The sequence below is a fragment of the Triticum urartu genome, chromosome 6 (assembly GCF_003073215.2).
Source record: "Triticum urartu cultivar G1812 chromosome 6, Tu2.1, whole genome shotgun sequence".
NCBI lineage: Eukaryota > Viridiplantae > Streptophyta > Magnoliopsida > Poales > Poaceae > Triticum > Triticum urartu.
In genome coordinates this window covers 574,339,106-574,359,661 of record NC_053027.1, presented here as the reverse complement: position 1 = coordinate 574,359,661, position 20,556 = coordinate 574,339,106, and the positions used below count along the sequence as shown (strand labels likewise).

Genomic DNA, 20,556 nt, shown 5'->3' with positions numbered 1-20,556 from the left:
TTTCAATGCATGGATGCTTAGATGAGATGTTAAGTGCATTAAAGGGCTTACCAACTAAACTCCCCAATGCATAGGTGCTTAGTTTTTAGTTGCTAAGATATTTTCATTTAATTAGGTATAGACTCATATTTGTCTTTTCACGTAGGTACATGCAGTAGTGGAGAAATGGGCAATAGTCCCAGTTCGTAAGGGTCTTTAGTCGCGGTTCACCAATCGGGACTAATAGGTTGGGACTAAAGCCCCCCCCCCCCCCCTTTAGTCCCGGTTCGCCACCACCCGGGGCTAAGGGCCGTCCACGTGGGTGGCAGCGCTCGCCGAGGGCGGGGACCTTTAGTCCCGGTTGGTGACACCAACCGGGACTAAAGGATTTGCGCTTTTGGGGTTTATTTTTTATTTTTGCTTTTCATTTTGTGTTTTCCATTTAATTTTTTTCATTTCAAACATATTTTACACTACTAAATACTGTACACGTTATGCATATATCATAGAATTTCTCGTAGGACCAATCATACATATATTTCCATTTAAAATAATAGAAATTTAATAAAAGTAAACTATAATATACTATAAAAAAGATCACCACATAAAAAAACTAAAAAGAAAAAATTTGGAAGTGTCAAGCTACATATTTGAAGGCTCAAAACTATATATTTCAAGTCTTAAACTAAAAAAGAAAAAAATTAAGTGTCTCAAAGTACATATTTTAAAAATGACATTATTTCGATTTAAAATAATATAAATTTAATAAAAGTAAACTACAATATTATAAGTGTCAAACTACATATTCGAAGTCCCAAACAACAATATACTATAAAAGTAATAATATAAGAATGTTGGCATTGACAAAATAACAATATTGGTGTCGGAACCAAGAGCACGCCACATCTAAACATCATAGTGCTGGCGTTCCATGCTATTCCACGACAGCACTATACTGCGCCTGGTACCAATTGTTGATCTCATATACTTCTGACGCTACCCTGTTTTCCCATGCCACCACTATGCCCCTACTAATGTAGTACCAAATAAGCCAACGCCACCACTATTTGGAAAAAAACGATAGTGCAGGCGTTGGTTGTAAATGGCGCGCCACCAACGAAAGTTGTGGCTAGCACTTTTTTCACTAGTGATATATAGCCAGATGTTTAGGTTGTAGCCAATAAGCATTGAGTGTAAAAATTCCATCATACTATTTGAGAATGCATGTATCTAGAGTTTCACCTAATGAATATATATTTCAACACTTCAGGTTTAAATAACAACCCATGTAGTTAAGCTATTATGTAGTACATGGCTAACAACCGACAATTTTCTAGAAATTTCCAAAATAGAAACGGCACAAAAAATTATTGTGATTAGCTCACTCACCTTCCCGTGGGATCCCACATGACATCAGTCACACAAAATGCTCTTCCGTGGCCATGACCTCAAGATCATCAACATTGTAGAACTCCAACTGATCTTCTGTGGTCATGGTCTCAAGATCATCAACATTGTAGAACTCCAACTGGCCATCGGTACCCTTCAGTCCAACAAGAACAATGAAGTTTCCCGCAGGAGATGAGAACACTGCACTAGCATGTCTGTTCCTGAGTGTTGTGAGCCTCGACACACGGCTAACACTATCGGCTGTGCACATCAAATAGATGCTTATATCGTGATTAACCTTGTCGCCATGAATAATAGCAAACCGGCAGCCATTGGGCTCCTACGCAAACGCGATTATATTGTCATTCTTGGTGTCCAATTCAAAAACTGGGATGCCCCTCTCCTTGATCATGAGCAACTCAATACTAGTGCAATTTATGTTCTCTGATTCTGCATACCGATCTACCTGGATGGCAAGATACTCTCCATTGTTTTGCTGGTGCATTTTGCAATTGCAGACGCTAAAAAGTTTTTCCAACACAGCTCTACTTTGCTGGGAACTTGCACCAAATGAAAATCCCGCAGAGATTTGTACTTACACTGGCAAGCTGGATTCAATTACCCAGATCCTGAACAAAGAGGCATAAGATGGAATTAATCGGTGACCAACTGAAGTCTACCACATTTTCTACCTCCAAGGATGTGTTGTCAACAAGGGAGAATGTTTCGGTTTCATAGTCACATATGGTACCCTTTCGAAGCGTGGAAAATTATTGATCAACTCCTTCACCGATCCACCTTCGAACATACATAACTATATACATTAAGCATATGACATATATGACAACTTAATGAGAAGTTGGGAGCTCGTTAAAAAGAGGACTGTTGGTGTGTGTTTCTGAAGGAAATATGCCCTAGAGGCAATAATAAAGTTATTATTTATTTTATTATATCATGATAAATGTTTATTATTCATGCTAGAATTGTATTAACCGGAAACTTAGTACATGTGTGAATACATAGACAAAACATAGTGTCCCTAGTATGCCTCTACTTGACTAGCTCGTTAATCAAAGATGGTTATGTTTCCTAACCATAGACATGTGTTTTGATTTGATGAACGGGATCACATCATTAGGATAATGATGTGATGGACAAGACCCATCCGTTAGCTTAGCATTATGATCGTTACAGTTTCATTGCTACTGGTTTATTCATGACTTATACATGTTCCTCGGACTATGAGATTATGCAACTCCCGAATACCGGAGGAACACCTTGTGTGCTATCAAACATCACAACGTAACTTGGTGATTACAAAGATGCTCTACAGGTGTCTTTGAAGGTGTTTGTTGGGTTAGCATAGATCGAGATTAGGATTTTTCACTACGTATTTTGGAGAGGTATCTCTGGGCCCTCACGGTAATGTTCATCACTATAAGCCTTGCAAGCAATGTGACTAAGAGTTAGATGCGGGATGAAGCATTACGGAACGAGTGAAGAGACTTGTCGGTAACGATATTGAACTAGGTATGATGATACCGACGATCGAATCTCGGGCAAGTAACATACCGCTGACAAAGGGAACAACGTATGTTGTTATGCGGTTTGACCGATAAAGATCTTCGTAGAATATGTAGGAGCCAATATGAGCATCCAGGTTCCGCTATTGGTTATTGACCCGAGATGTGTCTCGGTCATGTCTACATAGTTCTCAAACCCGTAGCGTCCGCACGCTTAACGTTCAATCTCGGTAATGCTCATATTTTTTGGGTACTACAATCACTTGAATCAAGTGGGAGTTAATCTTCCAGATAAGATAGTGATTGACAGAGTTCTCTAGTCACCATCACCAAGTTACTGGAACTTCGTGATGAACTATAATATGCAAGGGATGACAAAAGCGATTCCCGAGCTCTTGATGCTGAAATCAATGAAGGTAGAAATCAAGAAAAAGCATCAAGTGTTGATGATTAAACAAGATCATTAGTTTCAAGAAAAAGGGCAAAGGGAAAGAAAGGGAACTTCAAGAAGAATGGCAAGCAAGTTGTCACTCCCGTGAAGAAGCCCAAAGCTGGACCTAAGCCTGAAACTGAGTGCTTCTACTTCAAAGGAAATGGCCACTGGAAGCGGAACTACCCCAAATATTTGGTGGAAAAGAGGGTTGGCAAAGTGAACAAATGTATATTTGATATACAGGTTATTGATGTGTACCTTGCTAGTGTTCATAGTAGTCCCTGGGTATTCGATACTGGTTCGGTTGCTAAGATTAGTAACTCAAAACAGGAGTTACAGAACAAATAGAGACTAATTGAGGGTGAAGTGACGATGTGTGTTGGAAGTAGGTTCCAAGATTGATATGATCATCATCGCACACCCCCTATACTTTCAGGATTAGTGTTGAACCTAAATAAATGTTATTTGGTGTTTGCGTTGAGCATGAATATGATTAGATCATGTATATTGCAATACGGTTATTTATTTAAGACAAAAAATAATTGTTATTCTGTTTACATTAATAAAACCTTCTATGGTCATACACCCAATGTTGATGGTTTGTTGAATATCGATCGTAGTGATACACATATTCATAATATTGATGCCAAAAGATGCAAAGTTGATAATGATAGTGCAACATACTTGTGGCACTGCCATTTAGGTCATATTGGTGTAAAGTGCATGAAGAAACTCCATGCTGATGAACTTTTGGAATCACTTGATTATGAACCATTTGATACTTGCAAACCGTGCCTTATGGGCAAGATGACTAAAACTCCATTCTTTGGAACAATGGAACGAACTACTGACTTATTGGAAATAATACATACCGACGTATGCGGTCCAATGAGTGTTGAGCCTCGTGGCGGGTATCATTATTTTCTGACCTTCATAGATGATTTGAGCGGATATGGGTATATCTACTTAATGAAACACAAGTCTGAAACGTTTGAAAAGTTCAATGAATTTCAGAGTGAAGTGGAGAATCATCGTAACAAGCAAATAAAATTTCTACGCTTTGATCGTAGAGCTGAATATTTGAGTTACAAGTTTGGCCTTCATTTAAAACATTGTGGAATAGTTTCACAGCTCATGCCACCTGGAACACCACGGTGTAATGGTGTGTCCGAACGTCGTAGCTGCACATTATTAGATATGGTGCAATCTATGGTGTCTCTTACTGATTTACCACTATCATTTTGGGATTATGCATTTGAGACAACTGCATTCACTTTAAATAGGGCACCATAAAAATCCGTTGAGATGACGCCTTATGAGCCGTGGTTTGGCAAGAAACCAAAGTTGTCGTTTCTTAAAGTTTGGGGCTGCAATGCTTATGTGAAAAAGCTTCAACCTGATAAGCTCGAACCCAAATCGGAGAAATGCTCTTCACAGGATACCCAAAGGAAACTGTTGGGTACACCTTCTATCACAGATCCGAAGGCAAGATCATTGCTAAGAATGGATCCTTTCTAGAGAAGGAGTTTCTCTCGAAAGAAGTGAGTGGGAGGAAAGTAGAACTTGATGAGGTAATTGTACCTCCCGAATTGGAAAGTAGTTCATCACAGAAATCAGTTCCAGTGATTCCTGCACCAATTATGAGGAAGCTAATGATGATGATCATGAAACTTCGGATCAAGTTACTACTGAACCTCGTAGGTCTTCAAGAATACAGTCCGCACCAGAGTGGTACGATAATCATGTTCTGGAAGTCATGTTACTAGACCATGATGAACCTATGAACTATGAGGAAGCGATGATGAGCCCAGATACCGTGAAATGGCTTGAGGCCATGAAATCTGAGATGGGGTCCATGTATAAGAACAAAGTATGGACTTTGGTGAACTTGCCCGATGATCGGCAAGCCATATTAATAAATGGATCTTCAAGAGGAGGACGGACACTGATAGTAGTGTTACTATCTACCAAGCTCGACTTGTCGCAAAAGGTTTTCGACAAGTTCAAGGTGTTGACTACATTGAGATTTTCTCAATTGTAGTGATGCTTAAATCCGTCCGAATCATGTTAGCAATTGCCATATTTTATGAAATCTGGCAAATGGATGTCAAAACTGCATTTCTTAAATGGATATTTCTTGAACAAGAGTTGTATATGATGCAACCAGAAGGTTTTGTCTATCCTAAAGGTAGTAACAAGGTGTGCAAAGCTCCAGCAATTCATGTATGGACTGGTGCAAGCATCTCGGAGTTGGAATATACGCTTTGATGAGTTGATCAAAGCACATAGTTTTATACAGACTTGCGGTGAAGCCTGTATTTACAAGAAAGTGAGCGGGAGCACTACATTCTTTTTGATAAGTATATGTGAATGACATATTGTTGATCAGAAATAATGTAGAATTTTCTGGAAAGCATAAAGGAGAGTTTGAAAGGATATTTTCAAAGAAAGACCTCGGTGAAGCTGCTTACATATTGGGCATCAAGATCTATAGAGATAAATCAAGACGCTTGATAAGATTTTTCAATGAATACATACATTGAAAAGATTTTGAAACAGTTCAAAATGGATAAGTCAAAGGAGTAGTTGCCTATATTACAAGGTGTAAAGTTGAGTAAGACTCAAAGCCCGACCATGGCAGAAGATAGAAAGAGAATGAAAGTCATTCCCTATGCCTCAGTCATAGGTTTTATAAAGTATGCCATGCTATGTACCAGACCAGTTGTGTGCCTTGCTATGAGTTTGGCAAGGGGGTACGATAGTGATCCAGGAGTGGGTCACTGTATAGCGGTCAAAGTTATCCTTAGTTACCTAAGAGGACTAAGGAAGTATTTCTCGGTCATGGAGGTGATAAAGAGTTTATCATAAAGAGTTACGTTGATGTAGGCTCTACACCAATCTAGATGACTCTAAGTCTCAATTTGGATACATATTGAAAGTGGGAGCAATTAGCTAGAGTAGCTCCATGCAGAGCATTGTAGACATAGAAAATTTGCAAAATACATACGGCTCTGAATTTAGCAGACCCGTTGACTAAACTTCTCTCACAGGAAAAACATGATCACATCTTAGTACTCTTTGGGTGTTAATCACATAGCGATGTGAACTAGATCATTGGCTCTAGTAAACCCTTTGGTTATTGGTCACATGGCGATGTGAACTATGGGTGTTAATCACATACAGATGTGAACTATTGGTTTTAAATCACATGGCGATGTGAACTAGATTATTCCCTCTAGTGCAAGTGGGAGACTGAAGGAAATATGCCCTAGAGGCAATATAAAGTTATTATTTATTTCCTTATATCATGATAAATGTTTATTATTCATGCTAGAATTGTATTAACCGGAAACTTAGTACATGTGTGAATACATAGACAAAACATAGTGTCCCTAGTATGCCTCTACTTGACTAGCTCGTTAATCAAAGATGGTTATGTTTCCTAACCATAGACATGTGTTGTCATTTGATGAATGGGATCACATCATTAGGATAATGATGTGATGGACAAGACCCATCCATTAGCTTAGCATTATGATCGTTACAATTTCATTGCTACTGCTTTCTACATGACTTATACATGTTCCTCAGACTATGAGATTATGCAACTCCCGAATATCGAGGAACACCTTGTGTGCTATCAAACATCACAACATAACTGGGTAAATATAAAGATGCTCTACAGGTGTCTCTGAAGGTGTTTGTTGGGTTGGCATAGATCGAAATTAGGATTTGTCACTCCGTGTTTCGGAGAGGTATCTCTGGGCCCTCTCGGTAATTCTCATCACCATAAGCCTTGCAAGCAATGTGACTAAGAGTTAGTTGCAGGATGAAGCATTACGGAACGAGTAGAGAGACTTGTCGGTAACGATATTGAACTAGGTATGATGATACCGACGATCGAATCTTGGGCAAGTAACATACCGATGACAAAGGGAACAATGTATGTTGTTATGCGGTTTGACCGATAAAGATCATCATAGAATATGTACGAGCCAATATGAGCATCCAGGTTCCGCTATTGGTTATTGACCCGAGAAGTGTCTCAGTCATGTCTACATAGTTCTTGAACCCGTAGGGTCCGCACGCTTAACGTTCAATGACGATATGTATTATGAGTTATGTGTTTTTGATGACTGAAGTTTGTTCGGAGTCCTGGATGAGATCATGGACGTGACGAGGAGTCTCAAAATGGTCGAGACATAAAGATTAATATATTGGACCATGTTATTTGGACACCAGAAGTGTTCCGGATAGTTTCGGGTAAAAACGGAGTGTCGGAGGGGGTTACCGGAACCTCCCGGGGGAACTAATGGGCCACCATGGGCCTTTTAGTGGAGAGAGAGGAGGGCGACCAGGGCAGGCCATCCCCCCCCCCCTAGCAGTCTTAATTGGACAAGGAAAGGGGGGCGGCGGCCCCTTTCTACTCCCTCTCCCTTTCCTTCCTTCCCCCTCTCTTCTTTGTGGAGGAATCCTACTAGGACTAGTAATCCTAGTAGGACTCCCTCTCCTTGGGCGCGCCCCTAGGGCCGTCCGGACTCCCCCTCCCTCCTTTATATACGGGGGCAGGGGGCACCCTAGAACAGACAAGTTTCTCTTAACCGTGTGCGGTGCCCCCCTCCACAATTACACACCTCGATCATACCATCGTAGTGCTTAGGCGAAGCCCTGCGCCGGTAACATCATCATCACCGTCACCACGTCGTCGTGCTGACGGAACTCACCCTCGTCCTCAACTGAATCAAGAGCACGAGGGATGTCATCGAGTTGAACGTGTGCACGCGGAGGTGTCGTACGTTCGGTACTTGGATCGGTTGGATCGCGAAGAAGTTCGACTACATCAACCGCGTTATTGAAATGCTTCCGCTTTCGGTCTACAAGGGTACGTGGACACACTCTCCCCTCTTGTTGCTATGCATCACCTAGATAGATCTTCTGTGATCGTAGGATTTTTTTTTGAAATTACCATGTTCCCCAACAGTTTCAGTTGAAAATTGGCCATGAATGATCAGTTCTTCCACCGGTGATGAAGTCATTGAAACATATATGACAACATCTGCTGTTGAAGTTCCACAAAACTTTACCAGTCCTCAAATCAAAGACATATAGTGCAACCCACCTCTACACATATGAGAATGAATGATGGTCAAATGGGAAACTTACGAACACTAGGAATAATACATCTAAGACGGCCCTAATTGTTTACATGAGTTATTTGAAATGAAAATACAAATCATGCACATGTTTTACATTTTTAATAATGAACGCAACTTGCAGGACACATTTGGCATACCCTAGAAGTTTATATGAACTTGCCTAATAATACACTAGAGAACACTATTAATATTTTTGTGAATTATACGCTTTACAAATCTGCACCATGATATTTAATGATATTTTTGCATGGTTGATATTTAATGATATTAATATATATGAAAACACACACATACATGCAAGTACATATGACACTATACAGTTAATAAAATATTTAAAATTAATTTGAAGACAAATTTTGTTATACAATACAATTAAATGTAGGAGAAGCAAAATTTAAGTGATATACATTAAAATGGCTTGACAAACAAACAAAGTTATATGTGATATTTAGCAACATTATTAGTTTGGTAACTATGTTGGCTAAGTAATAGAAATTTCTGTTAATTAAAACTATACTATTATACAACTATTTAAATAAGTACAGAAGTTTAATATAAGAAATTTATTTTAAGACCGGCCAAAGCCAAGGATGTGGATCATAATTGACAAATCCGACCCCTTTCCATGTTCCGTCGGGCGTTTTATTGCTTTACTGCTGTAGGTGAAACAACGGCTCATCAACCACCATTATATTTGATGGTTAGATGATGCTAGGCTTAGCGAAAATAAGCATGACCAAGCTGCCAAAATGTACCGTTTTCTTCAGAAATCACCCCTGGTTGACATGATGGTATGTGCAGTTGTCTAATCTTTTTTCAAATCTCAGTTGTCCAGTATTTAGGTTGCCCCTCTGTGTCTATCTCCTACAGGAACTTGCCAACTTTGGCGTGTCTGAAGCCATTGTTGCAGCACAACCCCTTGGAGTCGACCATTTGTTGGCTGATGTGGTAGACATGATAAATACGATGATGCCGGTTCGCCAGCGGTATGTAATGCCTGTGTTGTGTTGTTCCTAAAGTTTATTTGTTTTACTGTGGCTTGTTAAGTTTTCTGAACCATATGCAAATTGTAATGTATGTGCTATATTTCAGCATGATTTTTAATATGATTGTAATTCTGGTGGTGTTGTAATTCTCGTCATTTTGATGATAAATGTTTCTATTTTTCAGGTACCTGCACAAGAGGTTATTGGAGAATGGGGAAAGGAGATGGATGACATGGGGAAGAAGTTGCATAAGTGTGTCGATCGTATTGATGAGAAGATCGAAGCCATCAGAGATGCAGGAGGATTTTGTCCGCACCTTGTGATGCACCATCTTGTTGAACTCGTGTTTGAACTCGCTACCCTTACCTAGCAGTGGCCCAAGGCACTCTTTTGCTTTCTTCAACACATGCCATTTGCACCACCGATGTGTTGTATGCGGCATGACATCTTCTATGGCAACCTCCATTGCACGAGCTTGGTCTGAAAAACAACAATTCTCTGTCAGCATATTCCAGGATGAAAACATTTTCATAGCAATCCTAAAAGGAAAGATCAACAGCACTAAACACATGAGATCATTTTTTATTTACCTGTGAGCATTGTGCATGGTTGTGGCACTCCTATCATATGAAAGAACTCTGTGAATATCCGCTTGAAAGTGTCGATTTTCTCATCGCTCATCAGCACCCCTCCAAATATAATGCTCTGAAAGTGATTGTTGACACCAACGAAGAGGCAAAATGGCATGTTGTATAGATTAGTTTTGTATGTCGTATCAAACGTGACAGCATCGCCAAAACACTTAAATTGCTCAATGCTTCTCCCTGTTGTCCACATCAAAGTCTTGACTCGGCCATCACTATCAACTTGCACACTGTACTTGAACTCAGGATAGCCCGCATTGTGTTGAACACCTCTATTGTTTTTGTAGCATCGTTTTCTGACTGCTCTCTATTCAGTTTTCCACAAAGAGTTTTGAGAGATCTCTTTGTGAATGGCACCTCCTTCACAGATCCAAAAAAACTGCCAACCACACATAAACCTTGCTCAGGCTTATATTGTTTTCTCTTAGCTGTTTCACCAAGTCTCTGGTGTATCTATCTATGTGCCTGTGGGATTTCCAGGGCAGCTTCTCCATATAGTTAATTGAGACTGCATGGTTGTGGTATGCTTTGTGTTCGCACATGTACCACCCTTTATCATCCGATCTAAACACCCGCATCAACGCAGGGCATCCACACCTCGTTGAGCGGCTGTTCGTCTGCAATGGCTTGCCCTGCATAGGTTTTCGATGTGTTATGAGAGCATAAAATTTTGAAAGAGCAGTGGCGGGGAAACTTTTGTGTTGTCTGAATTAATGAATCATCCTCACGCACACGCGCATACAAACTCCTGCATGCACTTTTTCTGATGGACATTCAACCTGCTTTTGGCATACCAAACGCCAAACCCCGTCTCCCAGGAATATAGGTTGTAAAACTCATACGCTTCTTCAACCGTGTTGAAGCTAGTTCCGAGCGCGGGGTTAACAACCGTGCCAACCTTGTTGTCTGCATAAGCTCTCATTGAAGCCTCGAGGGCAGGGACTCTGCTTGGGTTGGCATCCCTCTCTTCTGGCGCGTTGCCAATCCTGACACTGCATCCCCCCGCAAAAACGTTGTTAAATATACCATCTACCTATACAGACCGATTCTAACAGTGGTTTTTCTGATAAAAGAATGTCTATCAGTTGATACAGAAATCAGTAAAAGATGATCTAGCTTAAGGAAAACTGAATTCAAGAATTATGTTCCCGAGCTAGCAAGAATGCTTACAAAGAGTTGAAAATAAAAGGATTTTTGTTTCTACATGGGGGTGAACTCTGTATATGTGTTTTCTCTTGTTACAGGCAATTACAGGGAGTTCCAATTTCTGGTCCTACAGCAAAAAACGATGTCGTGGAGGTACAATTTCTGGTCTAGCAGCAAAGCAATAACAAATGAGTTTGTGTTTCTTACCGTCGAGTCCAACAGGAGGCCTTTGATTTGTTGACGACGACCCCCTCTGCATCTCCCTCCTCTCCCATTGACGCAGAGGAAGTTTTCTGAGCCGCCATATCGTTCGAGTCGCCAACAACCTCGCTCCCACCATTGTTGTATGAGCCGAGATTCAGGCCCACCACTCGGGACTGCTCTTTGGCGCTGCTGTCATCCATCGGCTCAAAAGAAATCACATCAGAGGAGCGCCCGCAACCTGCATGGATGGAAGCAACCACAGACTCCACAACATCGATTCCTCCAGCCAATAAATCACCATCATCTAGTCAGATATAAAATCCTCATCTAGTCAGATCCAAATATCATCATGTAGAAGAATTACTGTCGAAAGTTCAGGGACAAATTCAAGAATCTGAACGCCAAATCAAAGAAATACTCCCTTCTCGGGGGCAAGCAACGCAAGGAGGAAAAGGGGAGCGAGATTGGGTCTCACCCTGATTCTGCTTCCGCAAAGAAGAACTCGAGGCCATCCATGGCGAAATGCCGCTCCGCACAGCCACGAACTGGAAAGGGATGAATGACTTACGAGGGTAGGAAGAAGCACCACTTCGGGCGTTAAGTCACCTGCATGGCTAGTTGGGCCCAAGATTAATATCGCACCTGCCACCCCTCACCTACATGCGCTATTTTCAAACGAGCCCAGCAAGCACAGGGCGTGCCTGTGTATCCAGCGTGCACCCGAGGCCCACGTCCAACTCTGGCACAGCAGCCCACAGCACCGATGTATTTCAAGTTAGCAGCTACCATATACATCTGACAAAAAAGCGTGCACGCATCGCAGCACTCTACTGCACGGCGCCAGATTTCGGCCTGCAGGGTGCTCGGCCACCAAAAGGCCACTCTCAAATCTTATATGCGAACTTAAAAAGAAAAGGAGGAAGTACGATGCTCTTTTTGGTTAACAAGCACAACAGATTGTGTCGTGTGACAGTATTATTCTTCCTTTCGCAGTTTGTGAGCAAAGTGACTATGACAGAAAGCAAAGCCATATCTCTAGACAACTCAGCCAGGCATGAGTGGACGGAGACTAGCAACAGTGGGGAGTAACTTAGACTAGCAACATGCATATGTTACTAGTCTATGTTACTACCTCTATAATGAAGAATAACATATGTGTGGTGTCATGCAACACTTCATTTATTAGGTTGTAGACTCATCTTGTCTTGGTATGTGTGATGTTACTCATACTAGTTACGTTACCACATGCCTCTTTTTCTTCATTAATTACTTGACACATCATCTATTTTGTTTAGATATATGTGATTTTTATCACCTATGTTACTTCCGTTGTGGGTAGTCTGATGCAAAGCAGACGCACTTATTTACAGAATCTCAAATCGTTTTTCATCAAGTGTGTTTGTGGTTTTTTATGTGGCCGATATCCTTTTAATCTCCTTCACTTTTGATTTTCCTCCGGCGCACGACTGCACAACAATAAAAATTAAAAATCCAATCACTTCCTATTTTTCTAGGACAACGCTAACGCCCACACATATGGTGGGAGTCAAACCCGTCCTATAACATATAGGCTACGCCATGTCATCGCATGCATGCATGTGAAAATCTTTTTGGATTTTCAGCTTTTAAAATGTTTTATCTCTTAAATGAAAAATCCGATTGAAGATCCGTTTTCACCATTAAATCTCTCGCGACGAGATCTTCGAAACTAGATCTCATATCAATATATTTCGACCAAATTTTTTTTGTTAAAAGTTGCCATGTCTATTGCACATGAATTGCCATGATGTTTACACTAAAGTTGCCTTGTTATGCTTCAGCTATTTTCTTCTATATTAAAAAATAAATTTTGACATATTATAAAACAGAGAATTAAGAAACTAGACTTGTCATGCACCATAAACTAAAATTGTCATGATACATGCACTTAAAATTGCCATGGTTCATGCAAAAGAATATTTTCATGGTCAAAATACTGGAATTGCCATCATCAAAAACTAAAATTTTCATGATCTACAAACTAAAATTGCCACATGGCAACTTTAGTTTAAGCACCATGGCAACTACAGTGTAAACATCATGGCAACTTTTGGGCAAAAAAAAAATTCGTCGAAACATATCAACATGAGGTCTAGTTTTGAAGACCTCGTCGAGATGGATTTAATGGTGAAAACGGATTTTTAATTCGCTTTTTAATTAGGAGATAAAATATTTTTAAGCCGAAAACCAAAAAGATTTCTGCTGATGTCATCTGTTCATACGTGGCAAAAATGAATGGTGATGAAGGCGTGTGGGCGATGTGCAAACGCCCACACGTGTGGGCGTTAGTTTTTCTGTTTTCCTATAAGCTGATTCCTACTCCGGTTCATACCATGATTCTGTTAGAATAATCCAAACATATGGTAATTATAACTAGCAAAGAGTGATCAGTATTGCCGGTTGATTAGTTTAGGAAGTGACTGGACGTGCCCTAGTAGTGTTCCTATTACACTATGAGGAGTAGTATTAGATGTTGTCTAGTCCGACTAGAGACAAGGAGTCTACGTTTTTAGTTTTTCTTTTTTGCGCTGTGTCCGAGTAGCTTTTGGAGTCCAGAAGCAAGTACGAGTAAGGTCTTATGTCGGTTGGTTTGTACATATGCCTATGCACCGTATGCTGTGTGAGATTGTACCAGAAAATTAAGGAACAGAAAGGAGAACCCAAAATCTCCAAAGTGCACGCATGTGTGTGTTGTTTTTTTGTGTGCTAGTGCATGTTGCTATTAGTATTAAATGTATTCACACTGGTTAGTTCGGTTCGAAAAAAAACAGCTTCACGTGCATTTATTTTGGTTTTTCAAATTTTTTAAAAGTCATATCTTTCAAACCGTACGTCGGAATTCAGATCTGTCTTCACCTTTGGATTCTTTGGGACGAGATCTTTGAAACTAGATCCCACATGGGTATGTTTCGATGAATTTTTTTTAACCAACTTTGCTATATGGTGCAAATTCAGTACTGCATTGTGCAACTTTAGTACTACATGGCGCAAATTTTTTTCAAAATCAGATTTTGGAGCTGCATGATCTAACTTCACATGAGGTTGCAACAGCGAAAAGTTGATGTGAACTAGTCGACTGCCCCAACCAATTATGTAGTAGTCGATGTGCAACCCTTGTTCCTACTCGTGGTTGTGTAGTTTTTTTACAGTTGACACGCCCTGCCCCACCTTCCCAACCAGTGATATGTGCAACTTAGTCTGTTATTCGAGCCAACTTCCTATTACTCGATGTGCAACTCCTTCCCCTCCCTACTTGTGGATATGTAGTTTCAATTGTTGGGGGCAACAAATGGAGTTGCACAAAGTCTGCTAGGTAGTTGGCCGGAGCAACATATAAAATTACACATCTCACAGGCAGGGATAGTTGGATGGTGAAAATTCCACATTTATGCGGGTAGTGAAAAGTTACATATTCATGAGGGTAGTAAAAGTTGCATATAACCGCGGAGCTAAAGTTGAACATCCCACTAGAGGGGTGGTTCCGAGCGTCGGGAAATTATACATCCATGAGGTATGAGGGATAGTTGCACATCACTGGTAGACAGTTGGCGGTGACAGTATCTGAAGTTGCACATCCACTGCTAAACAGTTGGCCGATGCAGCAAACAGTGAAAGCACAACCACGGACAGGGGGAAAGTTGCAAATGAACTACTAGGCAGTTAGCCTGGACAAAACACGAATTTGAACATCAAAATAGGAGGAGGTACTTTGGGGTGGATGTGCCATCAATTAAAACTATACTTCCACTGGGTAGGCGGAAAGTTGCACATCCACTCTCAGGTAGTTGCACATTGACTGCTAGGCAGTTGCACAAAACGGAGGCTAAATTGCACAGGAAAAATTTCTTCAAACATACCCAATGCGGGATTTAGTTTCAAAGATCTCGTCGCAAAGAATCCAACGGTGAAGACATATCTGAATTACAACATGCGGTTTAAAAGATATGGCTTTTTAAACATTCAGAAAACCAAAATTAAATGCGTTCAAACTGGTTCAGGTGGGTGGTTTGCATCTATTTTTTACTTTTTACATTCACACATGTTCACACGTGTTCATTTTCCTAATATGAATTTAAGGCACAAATTGTTTCTATTTATAGATCATTAGAGGGGTAGAATATTTTCTTTTGTAGATTAGAGACCATAAATTTTCTTTTTTGACCGGTTGCTTTGGAATGCTAGGGAGCAGCCGGCCATTTCCAAGACCTGTCCGAGAGAGAAAATCAAAGGATACGATACGGATTCTTGGCTACCGTCTTTTGTGGGCATGCGTTCGTGTGTTTTGATGTGATTGATTGGTGTGGGTGAAACCTGGCAATATTAATAGTACCAAACTAGCCCACGAAAAGTCCAAACCAACTTATCTATGCTTTCCAATACTACTAGTACTCCGGTATATATTGCAGTTGTATGGCCGGCGAGCACAGTTCCACCACCACCGAGCACGTGAACGTCGCCTTGGCAGCGGAGACGACACGGAGTCCCAAGGAGTTGACCGCAGAAGAGCAAGAGGAGGAGGATGTTGGCGCAGCCGATCCGCCCTAGCCCTAGCTCTCCTCTCTTTCGGTTGGTTCTCTCTCGCTCGACGCCGTCGCTCACACGACAGAGGAAGAAGAAGGTCAGAGAGGGAGGAAGAGGAGTGACACGGTGAGGTTTTTCCCCGGCGCACGAACGCCAATACCACGAGCTCGTACTCGTAAACCCACAGCTGTTACAAGGCCCCCCTCGCGTGGCTTTATACTTGAGCCAGCGCACCGGGCTCGAACCCACGCCTCCACTCCCTCCTGATCGCCCGCGCTCCGCTTGCTCCGCTCGCGCCCGCGTCGCGCTCTGCAGCGCGCGCCCCACGGCGAGCACCAGCGACCGCGCCCTCGATGCACCGCCGCGGCTTATTGCCAACAGAGGAGGCGGCGGCCGCCCTGGACGAGATCGTGGCTAGGGCTCGGGCACGGCAGAGGAGCAAGTTCGGCGGCGCTAAACGCATGATCCGGTTGACGGACCGGGACGTCGGCTTCATCATGTCGTGGGGGACGGGCTACCTCGGTGAAGCCCTCAGCGTCGACTGGTATGAATGGCACGCTCAGGAGCTGCTGGTGGAGGAAAAGGAGCGGCCGCAGCACGAGAAGATGGTGAACCTGATCGGGGACGAGGACAACGATGTGGAGGAGCGGCAGGCCCGGGCCATGCGGGAGCTGTGCGAGAGGGGATACGCCGAGGCCGAAGACACCTACCTGGGCGACGACGACGAGTACGTACACGAGTCCAACGAGTGGGGCAGGATACAGTGGGAGAGACTCGAGGCGGCCAGCGCGAGTCGTCGCCTTGCTCGCATGAAAGTCGCCGGCGAGGAGTCGGAGGAGGAGCAGGTGGACGACGACGACTACTACTAGTCGGAGGAGGAGGACGAGGAGCTGGGCGACACTGGACTTGCTGAATCCAAATGACAACCAAATGTGTTTTTACGTTGTTCATCTACGAGTAGTAGTATTCATATGCATGTAAGCGTCGTCATACGTAGTGGTACTAAGTTTTCTTATAATTTGCTTACTTATATGTACCTATCTCATTTTTCTGTGGCGCCTGCCCTACAGGAGCTCCTATGTAACGTCGTGTATAAGATGATCTCTAAACTCCTAGCGAGCAGGCTCAAATTTCTTTTGTCAGAGATTATATCGCCAAATCAAAGTGCTTTTGTTTCGGGCCGGCTCATCACAGATAATTTTCTTGTGGCCTTTGAATCTTATCATGCAATTAAAAGGAAAACGATTGGCAAGTATGGCACGTGTGCGGTGAAGCTCGATATGCACAAGGTTTACGACAGAGTCGAGTGGTGCTTTCTGGAGAAGGTTTTGCTGCGAATGGGGTTTAGACCCAACTGGGTTGCACTGATTATGGAGTGTGTCAAATCTGTTAGGTACCAAGTTCGTGTGAATAATACTTTATCTGATTATCTTATTCCTTCCACAGGACTCGGACAGGGGGACCCAATCTCACCATAGTTATTCTTGCTCTGTGCCGAGACGGCCCCTCAGTTACACACCTACTGTTCGCCGATGACTCCCTGATTCTTATGAGGGCGGATGCTGCTAATGCTAACAGCCTTAGGAGAGCATTAGATGACTACTGTGCCGCCTCCGGGCAACTGGTGAGTGATGCTAAATCGAGTATCTTTTTCAGTCCTTGTACCCCGGTGGAAACTCGTGTGGAGGTATGCACATCTCTAAACATTTTAGTGGAGGCGATCACGGACAAATATTTGGGGCTGCCACCAATTGTGGGAATTGATAGGTCAGATTGTTTTCAGCACCTAATCGACAGAGTCCTTAGCAGAATCAGGGGATGGAAGGAAAAGCTGTTATCTATCGGTAGTAGGGAGGTTTTGTTGAAGGCAGTGATACAGGCCATCCCGTCATATGCTATGTTAGTCTATAAACTACCCAAACAGGTTTGCAAAAGTATCACCGCTGTTATGTCTAAATATTGGTGGGGTGATGATGATCTTAAAAAATATATGCACTGGTTTGCATGGTGGAAAATGTGTGTCCCGAAGGAGAGGGGAGGTATGGGATTCAGAGACTTGCACTGCTTTAATATGGCACTTTTAGCTAAACAATGTTGGAAACTTTTGATTGAACCAGAATCACTTTGTGCTAGAGTTTTGAAAGCCAAGTACTTCCCTGATGGTGACCTTCTTAACTACAATCTTAAGAAGGGTAGTTCTTACACATGGTAGAGTCTATGGATTGGAATTCAAACTTTTAAAAAAGGGCATATATGGAGGGTAGGGGACGGCTCTCAAATAAATATATGGGAGGATCCATGGATCCTAAGTAGTCCTACAAGGAGAGTAATGACACCGAGAGGCAATATTGTTATCACAAGAGTTTCTGAATTAATAGATGAAGAGAATAGAGTTTGGGATGAGCAGTTGCTTAATGATTTGTTTTGGCCTATTGATGTGCAACGTATTCTGAACATTCCTTTGGCCCTGGAATGATGAGTGATTTTGTCTCTTGGCACTTCAATAAGAATGGTATTTTCTCTGTAAGGTCAGCTTATTATGAAAAATGGGAACACCAGCATGGACGAAAGTTGAGAATGACAAACTCGGTTCAATCCTCAAGTACTAGTCTTATTTGGAGAACCATTTGGAAATTATGTGTGCCGGCCAAGATAAAAATTCATGTGTGGAGAGCTTTACTTGGAGCTATCCCTTGCATAGGGGTTCTAGCTAACAGACATATGATTACTAGCTCGCAGTGTCCTCTCTGTACTGCTGATTGTGAAAGTATTAAACATGCCCTCTTCTCATGCCCTAGGGTTCAGGAAGTGTGGCGCATCCTGGGGCTGGGACATATGGTAATTGAAGTATGTGCGGATGCAGATTGTGAAGGAGGCACTAGTAGAAAAAGGGCCATCTGTCCCGGTTCGTAAGGGCCTTCTGTCCCGGTTTTGTAACCGGGACTAAAAGGTCGTTACTAATGCCCTTGGCCTTTAGTCCCGGTTCTTACACGAATCGGGACAGATGGGCCTCCACGTGGCCGCTACGGCCAGCCCAGGCAGGGGGGCCTTTGGTCCCGGTTGGTGGCACAAACCGGGACCAATAGGCGTCCACGCGTCAGCAGCTGGCTGAAGCTGATGTTTTTTTTTAAAGGGGCTGGTTTAGGGGTTTTGGGGGTTAATTTAGGTTGTTGTTAGCTAGCTAATAGAGAGAAGTGTCCTCTCTTATATCTCCGTGCTTGGTTTACCAACGCTACTGCTATGCCTAAACATGGCTTAGATTGAAGTGAAGGCAACATGTGGTTCATGTCGAAAGTAATACTAATCCTAACTTTGATCAAGTTTGGATTGTACTACTTTTGACATACAGCACATGCATGTTGCCTTCACTTCAATCCGATCCATGTTCATTTCACCCGCTGATATATAATAACTCTTCATGTTTGCATCATGCATCATCATATATAATAACAAGTCCTGCTAATCATCATCATACAACTTCTACTCGTTATTAATAACAAGTCATACGATCATCGTCCTCATAGTCATCGAACCAACCCTACTTAATTGTTCTTAGCACATGATCATCAGTATTAGGTAGGACCTAAATACCCTCTTTAAGATAAAATAGCATAAAACAATATAGACCCTGACTCTCCATTATGGAGAATGGAGATCATCATGTCTCCAATTCTTGCGCTTCGCTTCCTTTTGCTTCCAAGAACCTCCTTATGACTGTCCATACATTTTTTCCATTTTTTGATTAGCATGTCTCCACTTCTTTGAGAAATCCGGTATGGACAATTGAGATTCGTAGGATGACCTGGATATATGTTCAACACACGAAGGCTGCCATTCTGATACATCAAATGAGGCACACAATCCTCTGGGATTCTCTATTGGAAAACATAGTAATAACTTCATAGTTAGCAATGATGTACTAGTTTCAGAAGTCTGCAAAAGATGCATGGATGTCGTAATAGTAAAAAAGCTTACCAAGGTATCTCCATGGTAGTTACCGTAGTTCAACACGTGCACTAGTGGCACGTATTGACCATAATGTTGAGGAGTTTGATTGTAGATATTGTAATTCTCAATATCAATACAAAATCTGACCAGATGATTTTTCTCCTGATAAGTTAATTCGGAGCCATTGGTGTAGTGGGTTTTTTCTACCATGTTCCGCACATAATTTGAACAATCAAAATAAGTTGTCAATGGAAATAAGTTGTCAACTATTTTGAAATAAACAATACAAATTAGCTAATAACTATGTTTGAGAAACTCACATAGCGGTAGAATTGGAGGCGTATGAACAAGGACCCAAATGTCCATATTGTCTTGCTCGATTTCAGGATCACCAAGATCCATGGTGACAAGCATACCATCATTAAAACCATACATCTTGCAAAGTGCTTCCCATTTTTTGCAACCAAAATGGGTTACGCTCTCAGAATGGTACAACTTTACTTCAAAATCCACACCATGATGGGTCCTTAGGTGAATTTTATTTGTTTTGAAACTTTCATGGTCTTCAAAAACCATCCTCTCCAAGAC

At 41.9% G+C, this 20,556-nt stretch overlaps 2 pseudogenes; one reads left to right on the top strand and one right to left on the bottom strand.

The window, feature by feature from the left end:
• Positions 1 to 1,217: 1,217 nt before the first annotated feature.
• On the bottom strand, positions 1,218 to 8,326 carry LOC125517101 (annotated as a pseudogene).
• Positions 8,327 to 17,357: 9,031 nt separating this feature from the next.
• Positions 17,358 to 20,556, top strand: part of LOC125517099 — a 51,474-nt pseudogene continuing 48,275 nt past the window's right edge.